We start from the raw sequence: 19875 nt of genomic DNA, 5'->3' as shown, positions 1-19875 counted from the left end.
GTTAAGGAGGAGCTTTCTATCAAGGAATTGAAGAAGGAGGACAGCATTTGGAAACATTGTGGTAGCAACTGTACATTACTGCTTGGTGTGATTGAACTATGGGATGATATGATACCTGCATTAGCGCCCAGTAAAATACTATGAAAAAAGAAGAATCCACTTGATAGCAGGGGCGCTTGACTGGCTATAGTGCATTAAGTGTTGGGTTGTAACTGAAAGATGGATGGGTGCCAACTGTTCTGTAAGAGGGTGACGAGGCAGTCTGCTTCTGTCAAGACGACAGCCCAGCAATTCCAGGGAGCCATTCTACGTGGCCCTGGGGGGTTGCTGTGAGTCCGAAAGGGCTTTGCATGTGGTTAGAGTTCACACGACAATATGCCGTGAAACATGGTACGTTCGTAATGATCTATAAATACATATTTTTCAATGAAGACATCCTGCGGAAGAGAAGACACGTTAACTTTTCTTAAACCGTCTTCCCAATGACTCCTCCACGGTCTTTGCCCTTATGGCCACTCGCAGGCCACAGGGCAGAGAAGACATACACACTGTGCCTGGCCCTGGACACCTGCTTCTGAGAGCCACAGTCCGGACGCTCGTTGCTGCCACGAGCGGCTCATCAGCTCTGCCCTTCTATCGTGGGCCGCCACGGTCAGAGAGCCACAGAAAGGAGAGTGGCCTCCAACAAGAGGATTCAGAGAGGCATAGTACACTTTTGCCTAGGCCCGTTTTTCTGGGAAATGTCATCTGAGTGGAAAACCGTGTGAAGTGGTTAAGAACACTCCACTTCCGATCGTTTCACTGGCCAAAGCCTCAGTTTTCCTCATCTGTGAAATGGGGAATGGGGAGGCAGCCGGCAAGGATTCCGTGACGGGCTGTGTAGAGCAATGGCACAGGATCTACCCAAGAATGGTCTCAAGGAATGGTCTCCATTGTTAGGCTTTCGGCTTTTTGCCGGTTTGGGATTGGGCCAGGTTTTTTTTGGGCCCCTTGGTTGGAAGTTTGTTCTTCTTTTCTTGGGAGGTCCTTCTTTTTTGTTGGATGGCGGGGGGGGTTCCACCAGGGCCTTTCTTGGGTTTTTGGGGGGGGACCCTTTTTCCGGCCGGCTTTATCAGTCTTGCGAGCCTCAGCAGGCACACATGAGAGAGTCCCAGCCTGCTGACCCTCACGCTCTGGGGCCAAGGATTCTGAAACGCTGCCACGATAATACTTTTCTCCGCCCACCCTCTTAAGTTGAAAGGCAGCCTTGATCTCCCTGTGAGGGGCGGAGCATCCAGACCAGATGTCCCCACTTGGCAGATGAAGACAAGGAGACACACAGAGTCCAGAGAAGAGAGGGAGCCCTGGTAGCTGCCTTCCCAGCGGGGACACAAGAGCCTGCACTTCTGTCCCAACTAGCAGCCGCTCACTGAGTGCCTCTTGGGACACAATTTGGGCTCCCATCTCTGTGTCCCTCTGTTGGCTCACTGCCTTCATGGAGAGCCAGCCCTGGAAGAAGACATTGCCAAGGCTTCACCTGGGCAACAAAAGAAGTGCACATTGGCACCGAGCTTAGGTGTCCAGTGTCACACAGGGAAGAGACAGCACATTCCAGAGACTGGGCTGTGCGCTGAGACTCGTTCAGGGGCAGATTCAGAATCTGTCATTCAGGATGGGCCCCTCTCCGGCCTGTCCCCCCAGCTGCCGGGTGGGACTGTCAAATGTAAAGTGGAAGAGCTGATGCTGAGAAGCGAAGCAGGGCGACCCCTGACCAACCCGAGACATGTGGAAACAGCCTGGGCTGCTTTGCCAAGGCTGATCCCACGCCTGGCCAGGGCCCGGGGTCAAAGCCGCATCCTTTGACTTCTCTGAGCTTCTTCCATCACTCCAATCAAATTAGGGGTGCCTCACACTCTCGCATTGTGGTGAGGATGAAAAGAAAGCGTTAATAAAAGGGTCCCTTGCAAGGACTGCGATCGGATTGCTGATGTCAGTTGAGGTCATCAACTAACGATTGGGTGAGTGTTGGACCGCTAACTGCAAAGCCAGTGGGTCAAAGCCATCAGCTGGCTGCTCTGCGGGAGGCAGATGTGGCTCTCTGTGGCCGTAAGGAGGTCTCGCTCTGGAAACCCTGCGTAGGTTGACTGCGGGTTGGGATCCGTGGCGCGGGTGGGAAGGGGACCACCTTTAGGACCAAGGGTATGTTTGGGTCCATCGTGATGGCCATTAGGTCAGCCCGCCTCGCCCAGGACTTCATTTTTGCTGGCCCTCTTGTCCCAGTCAGTATGGCCTTGTACTGCGCCGCCTCTTTCCGGATGGCACGTCCTTTTGCTGTCTTCACTTCGAAGCACCATTCTTAGTTGTAATTCTTGGACACCCGAGGTGCTCATTCTTCCGGCAATCGAGGAGAGAGTCAATATTCTCCTGCAACACCGGAGTCTCAGCGCTCAGTCTGCATTTGCACTGTCCAGTCTTCACTTGCGCAGGAGGGCACTGAAAAGACCAGGGCTTGGGCCCGACAACCCCTTTCATCACCAAAGTGACATCTCTGCTTTTGTAAGCCTTGTTGTGAGGGGCCATCGAGTCGGTGCCAACCCATAGGCACAACAGCCGGAAACGCTGCAGGGTCCTGCGCCAGCCTTGCAATTGTTCCTCGGCCTGAAGCCATGCATGGGGCCACTACATGCATCCATCTTGGGGAGGGCCTTCCTCTTTGCAGCTGCCACTCTCACTCTGCCAACCATGATGTCCTCCTCCAGGGACTGGTCTCTCCCGACCACGTGTCCAAAGTACGTAAGACGAAGTCTTGCCATCCTTGCCTCCCAGAAGCACTCTGGTCATACTTCTTCCAAGACAGAACTTAAGATCTTTTATGGAAGATTATTCCAGTGTGATACATCATTTGATTACTATTTATATAATTTATATCATGCATATGAACAAAGCATATGTAAAGGACATAATAGGGGTGAGGGAATTGGTAGTTGTTAGCACCAACATTAGCAATAATGCCGTATTCTGGAGCTATGCCCACAGAATTGCCAGTGTGTCCTTCTATGCGATCCCGGTCTCAGACATTTCATTAGTCGCTACAGGTTTGCAACCATTTAAAACAAACAAAGACATTATCAAATCAAAAGCAGGAAACATCTTCAAAATAAGTAAGTGTTTTCTGGAACTGCCCATGTAGCTATAGCTCAGAATTACATTCCCCACCCCCACTCCCAATATTATAACATGGAAACTGTCAAATGTAAAGCCCCTAGGCTTGCGGAGTCACATAAAACCACAGGTTGTGCCTTCTCACGCATCTATGCATTTTCCACGCCTTCAGTCACTCGGCAAGTCATCTTTGTTTGGAGAGGGGTGTCTTTAAAAGACTGTGTCAAGTCTCATGGTGTGAGGAGGCTTCACAGGGTCTACGTATAAATTCCATGAACTTTTCCCATTTTCCACAAGCTCTCTGAAGACACCTCACAGACGAAGGGTCTTCTGACAATTCATGCATCACCTCCTTCCCTCCATTCGTTCTGTACACTGTGTAGATCTTGAAGCAGACCCAAAGCGAAATGTGACAAAACACTACATTCCTCCTTCCTGATGGCAACACGTTAAAATCCAAACCAAACTCACTGCCTTCGAGTTGTTTCCAACTGAAAGCCACCCTGCAGGACAGGGTGGAACTGCCCCTGTGGGATTCTTGGACTGGTTCTCTTTCTGGGAGTAGAAAGTCCTGTCTTTTCCAGTGGAATGGCTGGAGGGTTGGGCCTGCTGACCGTGCAGTTGGCAGCCCAACACGTACCCAATTAGAACCTAACAACTCGTTAGTGATTTAAATACAGATCCAGAGCAATGCATGCCACTAAGCTTTTCACATTTTGTTCACAACTATCATACAACCTAAAATAAGATCTGCTTGCTTCAGCTGTCTGACCCCAAAATACCAGTGAGAACTTTAAGAGACATAGCACGAAGCCCTGAATGACAGTATAAGCATTCCAACCCTGACTAGCCACTGAACTCCAAGCATTTACGAGACATGCTTTCATTGAAAGAGCTTCTGTTTAGGAGGCCGTCTGGCAATGTGGGGGACCAGGTAGACAAGCTACCCAGATCCACTCAAAAAAGACCGGAGAAAACAAATGATGCTAACATGGGCACTCGTCCTGGAACCATGAGCTTCAGAGGGAAAGAAAAATAAGTAGATCAAATATCAATTAGAATAAGGGACAAGGAGACAAATGGAACACTGAATGCATTGTCAACTGACTTGACGTAGCAGGACCCTTCTGAATTTGTGCAAGCAGTGGTCCCTTTAGGATGTAATAATCAACATATTATATATGCAGCATAATAATCAGCTCTATTTGCTCAAGACTGCACCACCGCCTCCATCAGTAGCTAGCGGCCAGAAAGGGGGGAAATCTTCTTCCCAATTCCTTCATAGTGGCCAGTGTGTGGCCTGTCCTCAGCTTCCTCCACCTAGCAGCCCATGGCAGCCTGTGCTACATTTGAGGTCCAAAGTGTGACCTCATTGATCAGGTGCCATGTTTGGAGACACATGTGGAGAGACTAGGTAGGGTTTTCAAGGCTGTAAATATTTATGGGAACCGGGAGCCTCACCTTTCTCCCACAGAGTGACAGGTGGGTTTGAACTGCTGCCCCTACAATTACCATTCCAATGGGTTGAGAAAAAGTTGGAAGTAACTCCTGGCACATTCAAGGAAAACAGACACAATTTTAGAACAGTTCAAGAAAACCCTCTTAAGAATCAACTAATAAAATAAAATAAATGTTAGAAATGATATCAACAAGCAAATAGAAATTCAGAAGAGTAATATCACCTTTCCAAAAATAGAGAACAAATGAAAGGGACTAAGGAGTAGAACTGAACCAATGAAAGATACAATTAGTCAGACCTCAGACATATTTCTCAATACTGATCTGTTAGAGGAATAACTACAAACAACAGCACCCCAAAAATATCACCAATGAAGAAAGTCTAAGCATAATGTGGGAAACCATCAAGAGGAATAACTCCCATGTGGTGGGAAACACACACACACACACACACACACACACACACACACACACAGAATTGTCAAAGAGTTATTGGATGAAAATTTCCTAATATCATGAAAGGCAAAGCCCAAATTCCAACTCACTGTCGTCAAGTCAGTGGTGACTCACAGCGACGCTGTAGGACAGAGTCGAACTGCCTCTGTGAGTCTCTGAGACTGTAGCTCTCTATGGGAATAGAAAGTCCTGTCTCTCTCCCACGGGGAGGCTGGTGGTTTCGAACTTAGGCCACCAGGGCTCTTCCTGAAAGATAATAAATCAAGAAGCCTATTGACTCCTAACAGGAAAGACCACCAAATTAAATAACCAAGATATTCATAATCAGACTATCCAAAAACAAAGACAAAGATACCTGAAACCAGTTGAGCAACCAATATTTACCGACAAAGGAGAACCAGCCAGACCAAATTCTGATTTCTCAGCACAGCCTACAACGAGAGATATAAAACTTTACTAAAAAGTTACCAACCCAGCAAAACTGTTCCTCCCACATGACTTCAAATGTAGAGCAATCCAGGTAAACAAATTAAGGGCATTTGTGAAAACCAGGCCACCTTTCCAAGAAGTAGAAAAAGAAGTCATTCAGGCAGAGATCAACAATGGAAGAAAAGAAGCAGACATTCAGTATTAACCAGAAATCAACACAGATACAGAAGTACTCAAAATAAATGACATCTCAAAGACTAAAAATAAGGAATCAGAGCTATCAGTTTTTAAATGAGCACAGATATAAAGCAAACGGAAGAGCATACTTATATCATTTACAAATTGAGAGGAAACCAAGACAATTACAATATAGAACAGATTATTTAAATTTAGGAGGAAATTAGTAAATTGCAGGATATAACCTCAAAGAAAATGACTAAATTAAAACTACCGGCCGCTCAGTGGGAGAAATTGAGGCTCTCTACTCCTGTAGACAGTTATCGTTTCAGAAACCCACAGGGGCAGTTCTATGCTTTCTTTCTTTTTAAAAAAAATCATTTTATTAGGGGCTCATACAATTTATCACAATCCATACATACATCAATTGTGTAAAGCACATTTGTACATTCATTGCCCTCATCATTCTCAAAACATTTGCTCTCCACTTAAGCTTCTGGCATCAGGTCCTCATTTTTACCCCTCCCTCCCCGCTGCTCCCTCACTCATGAGCCCTTGATAACTTATAAATTATTATTTTGTCTTATCTAGTCCTGTCCGACGTCTCCCTTCACCCACTTTTCTGTTGTCCATCCCCCAGGGAGGAGGTCATATGTAGATCCTTGTAATCAGTTCCCCCTTTCCACCCCACCCTCCCTCCACCCTCCCGGTATCGCTCTATGCTTTCTTATAGGGTCATTAGGAGACCCGATAGCATAGTGGTTATGCATTGGACTGCTAATGACAAGGTCAGTATCAGTAGTTCAAAATTACCAGGTACTCCACAGAAGGAAGACGAAGACTTTTATTCCTGTAAAGAATGACTGTCTTGGAAACCCACAAGGGCGAGGGCAGTTCTGTGCCCTACAAGGTGGTTAAGGGTTGTAAGTGACTTGATGGCAGTGAGCAGGACAGCTGATGGTGGACAAAGGGCCCAAACTCATTTAATGGAAGTAACTCCATTTTAACAAGGGATGCTGGCAAAGCTGTGGGAAAATGAACTAAGACCTAATTCTATCATCAAATACCTAAAAGTAAAACCTAATATAAAGAACAAAATACATCAAAGAAAAAATACAGCCAAACTTAGGGGCCCCAATACACATGAAAAGCACACTATCAAACATAATGAAAAAAGGCAAAAGAAGCAGAAGGCAAACTATATGCTTGGGGCCTTGAAGAAATTAGATGCTATGCACATCAAAGGGAGCCCTGGTGGCATAGTGGGTTACGGGTTGGGTTGCGAATCACAAGGTCAGCAGTTAGAATCTACCAGCTGCTCTCTGGGAGAAACATGAGGCTCTCTAGCCCTATAAAGGCTTGAAGCCCTCAAAACCCAAAGTTGCAATTCTCTCCTGTCCTTTCAGGTTGCAACCCCTGTGAAAACAGTATGGTGCATCCTTGAAAAGTTCTAACTAGAAATAGCCCATGAGCCAAGAATTCCACCACGAGGCATATATGCTACAGGAATTAATGGATATGCCACAAGTCAATAGACAGAAATTGCTAAGGGCCCATCAACAGATGAAAGGATAAACAACGGATGGTACATACACAGAGGGGACTATTAAGTCATGGTACAGAATAGCAATCCATCCACAAAGAAATTCATAACAGATGAATGTATGCTGAGGTCAAGTAGTCACCAAAAGGTAATGTTGTATGAGACCACGATTATAAATAACCCATAAAAGATTTTCACACAGAAAGAAACATTCTATGAGGGTTACCAGAGGTGGGGAGGAGGGTCAATCACTCAGTATAGACTAGACTATTAACGTGACTGAAGGTGAATCTATACGTACAATACACAAAAATGTGTGTGTCTATATACAGAGAAAGAGATAGATGTTTTCCAGAGGGGGGAAACACACACACACACACACACACACACACACACACATACACACACACGGAGATATCCTGGTGACACAGTGGGTTAAGTGTTTGACTACTAACTGCAAGCTCTCTCATGTGTATGCACTGGTGTATATATAGACACATACATATACACCTTAAATAGCATTAGATAGAAATGATAATATGCTGATAGCACATAGTATTTTTGAATATATGAGTTGTATAGATGGATACCTATACATTCATTTTAAAATTTTGATGCAAATATATTAGATTTACATTAACTTTTTTGGCTCAGGTTATAGGACATCTTAGCTTTTAAAGTGCTATCTTGGCTTTTAATACCTTAAAGGGATTTTTCCTGGTAGATTGGATCAATGCAATATGTCCTTTGATTTCTCAATGGCTGCTTCCATGGGTGTTGACTTTAGATCCAAGTAAAAAGACATCCTTGAAAATTTCAGTCTTGTCTCCATTGATCATGATGTCACTTTTATCGGTCCAGTGGTGTAAACGTTTGTTTTCTTTATGTTGAGGAGAAGTCTGTCCTGAAGGCTGGAGTCTTTGGTCCTCCTCTCATCAGTGAATACTTCTAGTCCGCTTCCCTTTCTGCAAGCAAAGTTGTGTGGGTGATGTGCAGGCGTTGTTCTTAGGTACCATCAACACGGCCCCTTTCCCACCATCCTCACAGCTGTAGTGATGCTTGAGCCCATGGGTGCAGCCCCTGGGTCACTCATCTTGTGGCGGTCTTCTTGTCGCTGCCCCTCTGCTTTACGGACATGACGGACTTTTCCGGGGAGTGATTCTTCCTGATGTCCACGGATCCGTGCTTCTCCGGAGCATTCTGGTTGTACTTTTGTGGATAGCAAGTCATTGATGAACCTTCTTTTTACCCGATGCTGCTTTCTACTTCACACAGTGCAGCTTCCCTGGCAACGTTATCACTCCGTATTCTGTTGCTGAAGATGGTTTAGTGTATCTGCAAGGGTTTCTTGAAGGTTTTTCAAAACCAGAAAGGTACACTATACATGAGGGGGCTTTGAGAAGTCATCGGAAAAGAGAAGGAAAAGATAATGGACCGTCCCCACAAAGGTTTTAAAGCCCTCTCAGACTACATACGGAGACAAGTCTTTGACAGTGTGATATATGACTTACATACAGATTCAGTGTGCCGAGAGACTGAGGAATAGAATGAAGCTCATTCATAATTCAGGGACTGCATGTACTTGAAATAGAGAAATCTTTAAAGCTCCCTCCACCCTCTGTTTTCTTCACACCCACCTTCTGGAATCATCTTGTTTTCTTTAGGTACTTTTCAAAGGCCATCCATTCCACTAAGAAAACAGAAACTCCATCTGTGAAAACTGGCAGACCACAATTTGGAAGCAATTTCTTTCAAGACAGCTATAATGATTTTCCTTTTCTGTTTTTGTTCCCTCTTAAAACGTCAAGGATAAGTGAACCTTTTGGCTTTTCCATCTGTGATTTACGGCACAGTCCCACACAAGTTTGGGAAGTAGTCTAGAAATGGTATCCAGTGAGTTCAATACTGATTTTTGCTGATTTTTTTAAACCACCACATGATATCTTGATTGTTTCTAAATAAGTAAAGTAAAAATTTTAGTAAACTTATACTGAAATATGATTACAATGTATCATAATGAAAGACAAACAAAACTCTAAAATACGTTCTGTGTTAGTGTGGGTAGACTGGAGAAACAAATCCACAGACACTCATATGTATATAAGAAAGAGCTTTATACAAGAACAGTTGAATATTGAGAAAACATCTCAGCCCAGTCCAGATCAAGTCCATAAACCCATATATTAGCCCATATGTCCGATACTAATCTATAAAGCCCTCTACAGACCCAAGAAACACATGCAATGATGCCAAATGCAGGAATATCACAGGCCAGTGGAGGGGAAGTCTTGTGGACCCAGTGGCATTGTAAGCATCTCAGCGCTGGCAGGGGTCTCCATGTGGCTTCTCCAGCTCCCAAGGTCTGGCTCCACCAGCCCCTGCCCATGTGTCTTCACAGGGCTATCTTGCAGGGAGTGAGCCTGGGTCCCACCTCCAGTGAGCTATTTATCTCCTTCACGCATCCAAATAAGGTCATTAAGCTACTACTGATTGACAGACTAGACTCCACCCCTTCACTCATAATTCTCAAATTGACAACAGATTATGTAACTACCACACTTAGTAAGGAGTGCTGGTATTGTAGTGGGTTACGCATTGGCCTACTAACTGCAAGATGAGCAATCGAAAACTACCAGTTGCTCCACAGAATAAAGACGAGGTCTTCTACTCTTGTAAAGAGTTACAGTCTCAGAAACCTAGCGGGGCAGTTCCACCTTGTTCTATAGGGTCACTATGAGTCAGAATGGACTCCACAATGGTGAGCTTAGTTTTTTTGTTTTTGTTTTGTTTTAATACTCACTACCATAAACGATTACAATATCCCGTTCAAATAAATGATCTTATCAAGCATACTTGCAGTAAAAGTAAAACAACAACAACAAAACAACTAACCCCAAGCTAGTTAAATGCTACACCTGACATCACAACACTAGCAGAGGGTAGAACCAAAAGTTCTCATTTGTAGCCTAATGGCCATAACTGAATATGAATTTTATACAAACAACATTCTGGACATGAAACACCAGATGTATATGCAGGTCTTTCTTCTGCTGTGCTGCTGGGTGACTCCAGCCTCCACCCTTCCTGTTAGCAGGCCAAGTCTTCCTCATGGGCCCCAGCAGGGACTCTGGAGTCCTTCTCTCATAGATGCTTGCTTTGTTTCTCCTGAAAAACTGCCTTGGGAATCTTCTACTCTTCTGCACAGCCAGCCACACTAAGAAGATAAGTAAAGTCGTTGCTCCCAAAGTCTTTGAGTAGAACTGATGCTCCGAGCTCATCCTGTGACCAAATGAGCCTGTGGCACACAGCACCCACCACCCTTTGAGTCTATGGCAGCGGTTCTCCACCTTCCTCATGCTGCCACCCTTTAATACAGTTCCTCCGGTTGTGGAGACCCACAACCATACAATTATTGTCCTTGCTACTTCATCACTGTCGTTTTGCTACTGTTATGAATCGTCATGTAAATATCTGATAGGCAGGATGTATTTTCATTGTTACAAAGAGAACACAATTAAAGCCTAGTGATGCATCACAAAACCAATATGTAATTCTATATTGTGAAATATTTATTTCTAATGACAAATAAATTAAATTTTGTCTTGAAGAACGGTGTAGCATGGGTAACAGTCTTCACGCCGGGTACTCACATGTGGGCGGACCCACCTGGAGATGGTTAGAGGAGGGGTGTTTCGGTTCATCGGAAATATGTGTTTTCCGATGGGTTTAGGTGATCCCTGTGAAAGGGTCGTTCGATTCCCAAAGGGGTTGCGACCCACAGGTTGAGACCAGCTGGTCCAGCGTTAGAAGCACGGCTCTAGGCTGTGGCTCCCAAAGCAAAAGGGACATGCTCACAGTCACACTTAGTGAAGGCTCAGAAAGGGAATTGTAGCTCTTGTCGCTCTGCCGATGAGACCACCACACTGCCACGGTGTGGTGTGGAGAACGCTCCTGATCATACTGGCAGGGGACATGACACGTGCCAAAGAGCGGCAGTCACCCAGAACACCTTGTAAGTGAGACAAAGTTTCCCAGTATGACCAGCACACTTCACTGTGACCCACCCACCGACTACAACCAGAGCCACATCCCCGAGATGCAAAAAGAGCCATGTTTCATCAAGAGACTCATTGTGACCCTCTAGAACTGCCCCTGTGGGTTTCCAAGACTAACTCCTCACGGGAGTAGGAAACCTCATATTTCTTATGTGGAGTGGCTGGTGGTTTCGAACTGCTGGTCTTGTCGTTAGCAGCCTGGCCTGTAACCCACCACACACTGCAATAAACTCAGTGGCAGTGGATTTTTGAGTTTCGTCTTTCGGAGAATCTGTCTTCAGTGGTACGTAGCTGACTGAGGAGGGAGGCAAGAGGCTCAAACAAAAAGCCTCCTTTCGGAGTGCAACCGGCAGCCATACCCCAGGCCTGCCAAGTGTGCTCAGCACTGGCTAGAGCTTCGTGGGAGGCAGAAGAAAAAGCGCACAACACCATGTTTATCTCCCCTGCGTGACTGTTGTCTCACAATAGGGTTGTAACCGGGCAAGCTGAGTCAAAACAATTTTCTAAAAATATGGGTCGGCTGAGACCAGTGAGAGTCTCCTTTTATGGAGTTATGGTGCCAACTCTCCCCCCTGGGCTCTGCTGTGGATTCTCCCCCAGAGGCCCCCCCCTCAGCAGTAGCTACTGCTCAGAGTACAAATCTCTCTTTTGCTGGGGCCAGCGTCTGCATTCTTCTGGGCTCCAGGCAACTATTCCTGAGGGTCATGCTGTCCTGGTCCCCGGGAGGGCTCTTGCCAGCCATTGTGGTGGGTGGTCTGCTAGTGGGCAAGACGCTGCCAGTTAGCCTGTTCAAGGGTGGGTTTTCCTTAATTAATTTTATTTCTTAGTATTTGCTCTTGGAGTGTTTCCTGGGTCTTGGTTCCCATAAGGAAATATCACAAAGTGGTTGGCTTTTATTTGGATTTTTTTTTCCCTTTTCTTTTACAACAGGGTCTCATCCAGTATGTCTTTAGCTGATTGATGAACTTCACTCAGCCTGGTATCTTCCAAAGTCGTCCCTGCCATGAGGCATTGGAGAGTCTCATCACTTAGTAAGCCACTGCATGCATAGTATTTCATTGTATGTGTGTGGCAGCTAGATTTTATGTCAACTTGCACTTGCATAGAGGTGGAGTTCAACCTGTCACTCAGGTCACAGCCTGATGATGCCTCTGTGGAGGTGAGGATTTTTAAAGAGAGAAACTGTAGACAATTGGACATCCCCTTACAGAAGGGTCAAAAGGAAGCGACGAGCCAGTCAGGGTGCAGTATAGCACTGATGAAACATACAACTTTCCTCTAGTTCTTTAATGCTTCCTCTCCCCGCCCCCAGTATCATGACCCCAATTCTACCTTACAAATCTGACTAGACCAGAGCATGTACAGGTACAGATAAGAGCTTGAAATACAGGGAATCCAGACCAGAAAAACCACTCAGGACCAATAATGAGAATATCGATACCAAGAGGGGAAGGGAAAAGTGGGGGGAGAAAGGGGCAACTGATCGCAATGATCTACATATAACCCCCTCCCAGGGGGATGGACAACAGAAACGTGGGTGAAGGGAGACAGTGGACGGTATAAGACATGAAAAAATAAATTATAAATTACCAAGGGTTCATGAGGGAGGGATGGTGGGGAGGGGGGAAATGGGCTGATACCAAGGGCTCAAACAGAAAAAAATGGTTTGAAAATGATGATGGCATCATATGTACAAATGTGCTTGACACGATGGATGGATGTATGAATTGTGATAAGTGCTGTAAGAGCCCCCAGTAAAATGATTAAAAAGAGAGAGAGAGAAACTGGGGACATCGCCCTTGCTGTCCCTTGCCTTCTTGCTTGCTAGGATTCTGTCCACTGCTAGGGTGGCTACATATGGGTCCTCGGACCCTGAGAGCTATTGGTGCCCTGCCATGCTTCCACCGACCTTGAATCCACCTGCCTCTGTACCCACTGGCCTGTGATCCTCCTACACCCCGTTTCACCTTCCGGCCTCATTGGCCTGCAGCTAGGTGAGTCTGAGGAGGGCTCCGGCTAGCAATGGACTTAAGTAGGCCTCGGTGGGATGCCTTCTTGATATAAGATGATGTTTTGATATCAAGCGCTTTCTCATATGTATATGAATATTACTGGTTTTGTTTCTCTAGACAACACACCCTAACACAGGATGTGACCTACATTGATTTATCTATTCCTCCACCAACGGGCATTTTAGGGTGTGTTCAGCTTCTCGCTATATTGAACGGTGCTGCAAGAAACACGGATGTGCATCTATCTGCTTGTGCCTGCCTCCTTATTTCTTTACTGAGTGGAAAGATGGCTCCGTAGAATCTTTCAATTCCCCTTGGTTTGAGGAAGCGCCCTGCTGTTTTCCAGTGTTAGCACTTTCCCCATCCCACCAGCAGGGGATGGGGGTTCCAATCTCTCCCCATCATCTCCAGCATGTGTGATTTTCTATTATCATTTAATGTTTAGCTTTCTCAATTTTTATGCAAGGGAAGTTGAAACCAAGCACCACACACTGGGTGACCGAGTAACCGAAATTACTCTTGTAATTTGTAAAGACTTAAAAGTCTCAGAAACCCAAAGGGGCAGTTCTACTCTGCCCCGTAGGGTCACCATGAGTTGAAGTCGACTTCCTGGACAAAAGTATTGTGCTACCCTAAGCTGGTCAAAAACATCTTCCTCTCTCGCTGTTGTTCCCTGTCATCCCCTCTTAGGCAGAAAGTTAGTTAGGTAAACAAACTTGGCACAGTGAATTGAAAGAATGAAGAAGAAGGATATTTTCTTAGCTTACTCATCCATTCCTGTCCTCCATCCTCACCCCCCCCCCCATGACTCCCAGGGGGCCTTGCTGAGAGGACCTGGTTTCCCCAGGCCCAGCATGGACGGGCAGAGGCAGCCTGCACTCCGCTGTCACACGGGAGGCCATAAATCTCTGCTTTTACACCGGGTCACAGAAGGAAGGTCAACTAGGGATTCTCCTCTTGATGACCTGAGGGGAGACATAACTTACGCCTGACACCCAGCTAACCATGCATGCTGACACGTGAGAGTCAAGCGCATAATCGTGATTTATACTCAAATAGCTTCCTTCTCCAAAGGGCCGTAAGAAATGTACCGACTTTTACTTCATTAATCCTTGCAAACCATCCATGACGAAGGTAAAGTAAGGTCACACAGCCTCCTCTTCCACTGACTTCCCTAGGCGTGGCCACTTGCTCTCCGTCCATTCTTGCGTCCTGGAGTGTGGAGGGATCTTTTGCTCATAACACAGAAACTTTTATTTTGAAGTGGAAGTTGGCATCTCCATCTATATCCTCCTTCCTGGGAGCTCTCAGTCAGGGGAAGAAAATGATTTCCATCTTGCCTAGTTTTATTTATTTATTTTGTTGTTCCGTTTGAGGTTGAGATGTGTTCAGAAAAACCCCTCTACCCTGAAATTGCCATTTCTCTAAAGTCGTAACTACTGAGTTTCCTTGGAGGGTAGGAGGTTTAATGTACAGGAGCATGAGCTGTGTGAGTGTGTGTGAGTGTGTAGGTGTGAGTGTGAGCGTGTCTATGTGTGCTTTAGTGGGTATGTATGTGTGCATTTATATATGTATGTGTGAGTGGAAGTGTGCATATGTGTATACAAGCATGTGAACATGTGTGACTGTGAGTGTGTGTATATGTGTGGCTGTGAGCATATTTACGTGCAAGTGAATATGTAAGTGTGTGTGCGCGAGTGTGTATTTGTGTGAGTGTGCACATGAGAGTGTGTATGTGAGTGTACAATAATTATAAGCCAGTCATAGTAAGCCATGTTAGTTTTTAATCTATCTTTGAGGTGAGTCAGCAGAATTGTTTAAATCTATCTGTATGTGTGTGTGTATGTGTGTATACACACCTACAGACACCTAAATAGATATACAACATTGTAAAATTTTGCAACAATAGTAATGTGTTAGGCCGGGTGAATGAGAGAAACAAATCCAGTGACACTCAAATATGTATGAGAAAAAGTTTTATATCAAGAAGTAGTTAAATATCAGAAAAACATCCCAACCCAGTCCAACTCAAATGCTTAAGTCAGATACTAGTTCATAAGTCCCTCTTCAGACTCACACAGCCACAGGCAATGAAGCAGGAAGATCACAGGTTGGTGGATGCAAAGTTTTGTGGATCCAATGTGGTAGACACATCCCCAGTGCTCTGACAGTTCTCAGAGTGACTTGCCACAGGAAGGTGAAGGCAGAGGGAGAGGGGGAGGTTCCAGTGTCCTCCTTATGAGAAGGCCACACCCACAAGGAGGCACCATCAGGCAGCGATCTGATTGGCAGGTTGAATACCATCCCCACACTATCACATATATTCAAGTTGACATGAAATTATGTAAGTGCTACAAGTAACAAGCAAAAATATCTAAATAGTCACACAGATAGATATGTATGCTATTTGGGTGTGGGGAAGTACATGGGAGTACATGCATGCTTGTGTGTTCTCCATATACAGTATAATAATATGTACAAAAACCTCATACAGTACACAGTGATGGTTATTTCCTAGATATGCCTTTGTGGGTTTGATTCAATGGGGACTGAAGACTCAGGATCATAATCTATTGGGCCAACTAAGTGAATGGGCATAACTTAATAAAAGATAATTTTCGATATCCTATTTTTGTGAGTGATGTCTTGGGTCTTAAAGATTTGTGAGTGGAAATCTAAGATACAAGGGCTGGTCTCTTTCTTCCTGTCTGGAGCAAAGGAGAGTGAAGGAGACCAGAGTCAAGGGAGAAGATGGTCCACAGTAGAAATGGCCCAGGTGGACCACAGCCTCTTCTAGCTTGAGAGAGAACCAGAGGGTGCCTGGCTACCGCTGCCAGCCAGTCTGACCAGGGACACCATGGAGGCCCCAGGTAGAATGGGAGAAAACTGTAGAACCAAACTAAAACAAAAAGAGCAGACTTTACTGAACTGAGAGAGACTGGTGGAACCTTGATGATCATCATCACCCTGTGATCGTTTTTTTTAAAACCTTGAACCTGAAAGCCACTCCCAGAGGTCATCTTTCAGTGAAATAACAGACTGACCTGTGTATTAGTCTGGGTACTTTGGAGAAACAAATCCACAGAAACTCATGTATAAGAGAGAATTTTATGTTAAGAAAATGTGCATCATGAAAACATCCCAACCCAATGCTGCCCAAGCCCACAAGACCAACATTATCCCATTAACCCAACACCAGTCCACAAAGTCCTCCACCTCACAAAACAGAGGCAATGATGCCGACTGCAGGAGGAAAGCTGAGTCAGTGAACGAACAAACATCTCAGCACTAGCAGGGGTCTCCACATGGCTGCTCCAGCACCCAGGGCTGCATCGGGATAGATCCATGTGACTTCTCCTTAGGGATGTCTTGTAGGAAGTCAATCTTGCAAGCTGAAGCAGGGAACTGCTAAGGCAGCTGCACCCTGGTGCACCCATCACAAAGCAAGAGACCCGAGAACTAGAAAGGCGAGGCTCACCACCCATTTATCCCTCCACCTTTCAATTAGCCCCACATGTGATTATCGGCCAGGCTGGCTTTTCAATTAGCCCCACATGTGATTATCGGCTAAGCTGGCACAATTAACTAACTCAACCTGTAAAATAAAAAATAATATCCCATGATGAATGTGACCCTTTATAGAATCAGCAATAGAAGACCGACTGTTAACATTTACACAAAGCAAAGACGAAATGGGAGAAAGAGACAGGGTTATTGGATGTTTGGAAATGGGGTGGGCAGGGTGGAAAGGGCGAGAGTGCTGGGAACTGTAACTAAATCACAGACAACTGGCGTATGAATTGTTGAAGAGGATTCTCCGTCACTTACACACACAACTAGAATTTAAAAAGAAGAAGGAGAGGATCGGAAAACCATCATTCATCAAGGCAAGATCGGAGGGGTAACCCAGTTCGTTCTGAACTCACTTCAAGACCATTCTAGTAAGTCTATCTGGATGGGAAGATCAGGTTCCACAGTCGGGAAAGCACAGAAAGGGTTATGAACTCTTGTTTGAAGGAGCGAAGGAAGCCTCGGAGTGTGAACGGATACTTCTCGATGCTGAGCACATTCTATAAAGGACAACTCTTCACTCGGCGGCCACATTGCCATGGTGAATATTGCCTGGTCCAGCTGGCTAGTGTTGCGGCAACAGGAACACCTCAACTGGGACTTTGTCAGGAAAAGTTCTGGAGGCTGAAAGCCCGCATCATGGTCTGAGCCTTGGCAATTCCCTGCTTGTCGGGAGCCCGCGGCAGGCCATGCTTCAGGGTCCTCCTTGGTTTGTGCATGAGCCTCCTGGTATGATTCTGTCCAATTTGCTCTTTTTATAACTCAGAAGTCATTAGGTTCAGAACCCACCCTATCCACGGAGGATCTTATTAAGCCCAAAAAGTCCCTCTAGTTCCAAACATGATCACATCCATACGTGTAAGCCCCAGAAGTTGAAGACAGATATTGGGAGGCACCAGTGGTTTCCGCTCAGTGCGTATATCCTACACTTCGTTCATTCACTCCGAATTGTCTCCGTTTTAAATCTTTTCCAGGGTAGCTGCCCTGAATATAAGCTACACAAAGATCGTCAAAATCTCACACTCCCTGCCCCGGACTCGATGCTGACTCATAGGGACCTAGAGGACAAGGTAGAGCTGCTCCTGCGTTTCTGAGACTCTTCACTCTTTGACGCAGGAGAAAACCTCATTGAGCTCGGGTGGAGCAGCTGGTAATTTTCGAACTGTTGATCTTGTGGTTAGCAGTTCAATGCACCCCATCTTTGCACCACTGTGGCACCTCATTAATCGATGACAGGACACACCGTTGGGTTATTTCTTCCTAGCAGCCCTGAGGCATGATTTGGGCCTTCTATCTTTGCTGAGTGTCCCCAGCAGGCACAGTCTTGTCACTAGTTGACCTCGGGTTGGCTTTACTTCCTGATGACCTTCTGTACAACAGAACACAATGCGGCCCAGGCCTGCATCCTCTTCAAAACCATCCCAGTGGGCACAGGGCTTCCAAAGACTTTCAGAAGGTAAGTGGTGGTAGAGGATCTATTTAAGACGTGCCTACGCATGCCAGACTCGTTTTCAGGCACCCTCTTTGCAAAGCTCCATGGAAGAGAAGAAGCACAGTTTGTTCCTTCTTCACCACCTTGCTCATCACAAGGGTAGACGACCACTGCTCTCTCTGAAGAGAAGGGACCCCCGGCTGGTACGATGGAGGCGGACAGGTCTCCCAGTGCACAGTGGATGGACAGGTGACCTCACCGTCACATGCTGTCAGGCTCAAGTCAGGGGCGAAGAGGTGGGTGGGCTCCATTTTTTCCAGGAGCTATTATTAGATGGGTGTTAAAGCAGCCCGTTTAGTATTATGGACATCCAGGAGCTTTGGGGGGATTGATAGGCTCAGCTTTCTAATTTGTAAGATCCAGGATTCACAAAAGGTGCCTGGGCCCTGCTGCGGAATCCGTCTCATATTTTTCTGAATGTGACAACACAGGCAAGTCCCAGCGCCAAAGGAGACTGGTTTCTACGTCTGTCTTGACATTGAGTTTGTACATCAAGTCGGAGCAGGTCCGCCTCACTCTTTTTGAGATTTTAAAGCTGCACCTATAGCAAGTGGAGGCGATTTTGATGAAGAATGTGTTGCTAATGGGAGTCCATTCAGGAGCCCTGGTGGTATAGTGGTTTATGCATCAGCTACTAACCATTAACTCAGCAGTTCAAAACCACCAGTTGCTCTGAAGGAGAAAGATGGGGCTTTCTACTCCCAAAAAGAGCTACAGTCTCAGAAACCCACAGGGGCTGTTCTACTCTGTTCTATGGGGTTGCGATGCATCAGAATGATGCTATAGCACTGAGAGTCTTTTTGGTTTTGCTTTGTTTTCCGGAGTCAGTTCAAATCTTTCAAAGTGAGGGCAAATGAACCTAGAGTTAAAAGTTGCCTATAAATTGGACTTCCATAACCTGGAAGTACAAAGAAAAGTAAAAACTATTGCTATAAAATCATAGAAACCTTTGCTAAACAGAAGTATAAAAACCAAGAAGTTATCATTGCTCCGGATATCCTCCATCCAGGTCTACACACTCTCCTGAAGGCATTGCGTGTCCCTCTCTCTGTCCCTTCCCTGAAGACTTCTGCACTCCTCAATTCACATCATGTCAAAACGACGAACTCAAACCATGTTCCTTTGCCATGGTCTTTGAGTTTGGGGCACAAAAGGAGGCTGAAGTGGAAACATCAGGCTGTGGGGTGGCTGGGCTCAGGTTTCCCCGGGGAATTCTCATAGGACAGCCCTGCTACCTTCAGCAAGGAGCAGTGCATTGTCTTCGTGGACACAATTCCTCAGCCCGACTTTCTTGGCCTTTTCCTCGGGAAGGCATTTTTCCATGTCCTTGGAACTTCCTCTAATAAGCTCCTGTGCGAGTCCTTGGAGGAGATCCGCTGAGGTGAACTCTCTGAGTTGGTCCAGCAGATCCCCACAGAAGTCATTGTTTGGACTGAACCTCGTGTCTCAGGGCGCCCTAACAAGATCCAGGGCATGAAGGCAGCCTGAGTTGAGGGCCGATTGACTCAATGGCAGCTAGCTACAGCAACACTATTTGTAGCA

Source organism: Echinops telfairi, unplaced genomic scaffold (assembly GCF_000313985.2).
Source record: "Echinops telfairi isolate 266 unplaced genomic scaffold, ASM31398v2 ScPeMD7_11;HRSCAF=52, whole genome shotgun sequence".
In the NCBI taxonomy this organism is placed as follows: domain Eukaryota; kingdom Metazoa; phylum Chordata; class Mammalia; order Afrosoricida; family Tenrecidae; genus Echinops; species Echinops telfairi.
Note: the sequence above shows the minus strand (reverse complement) of the source record.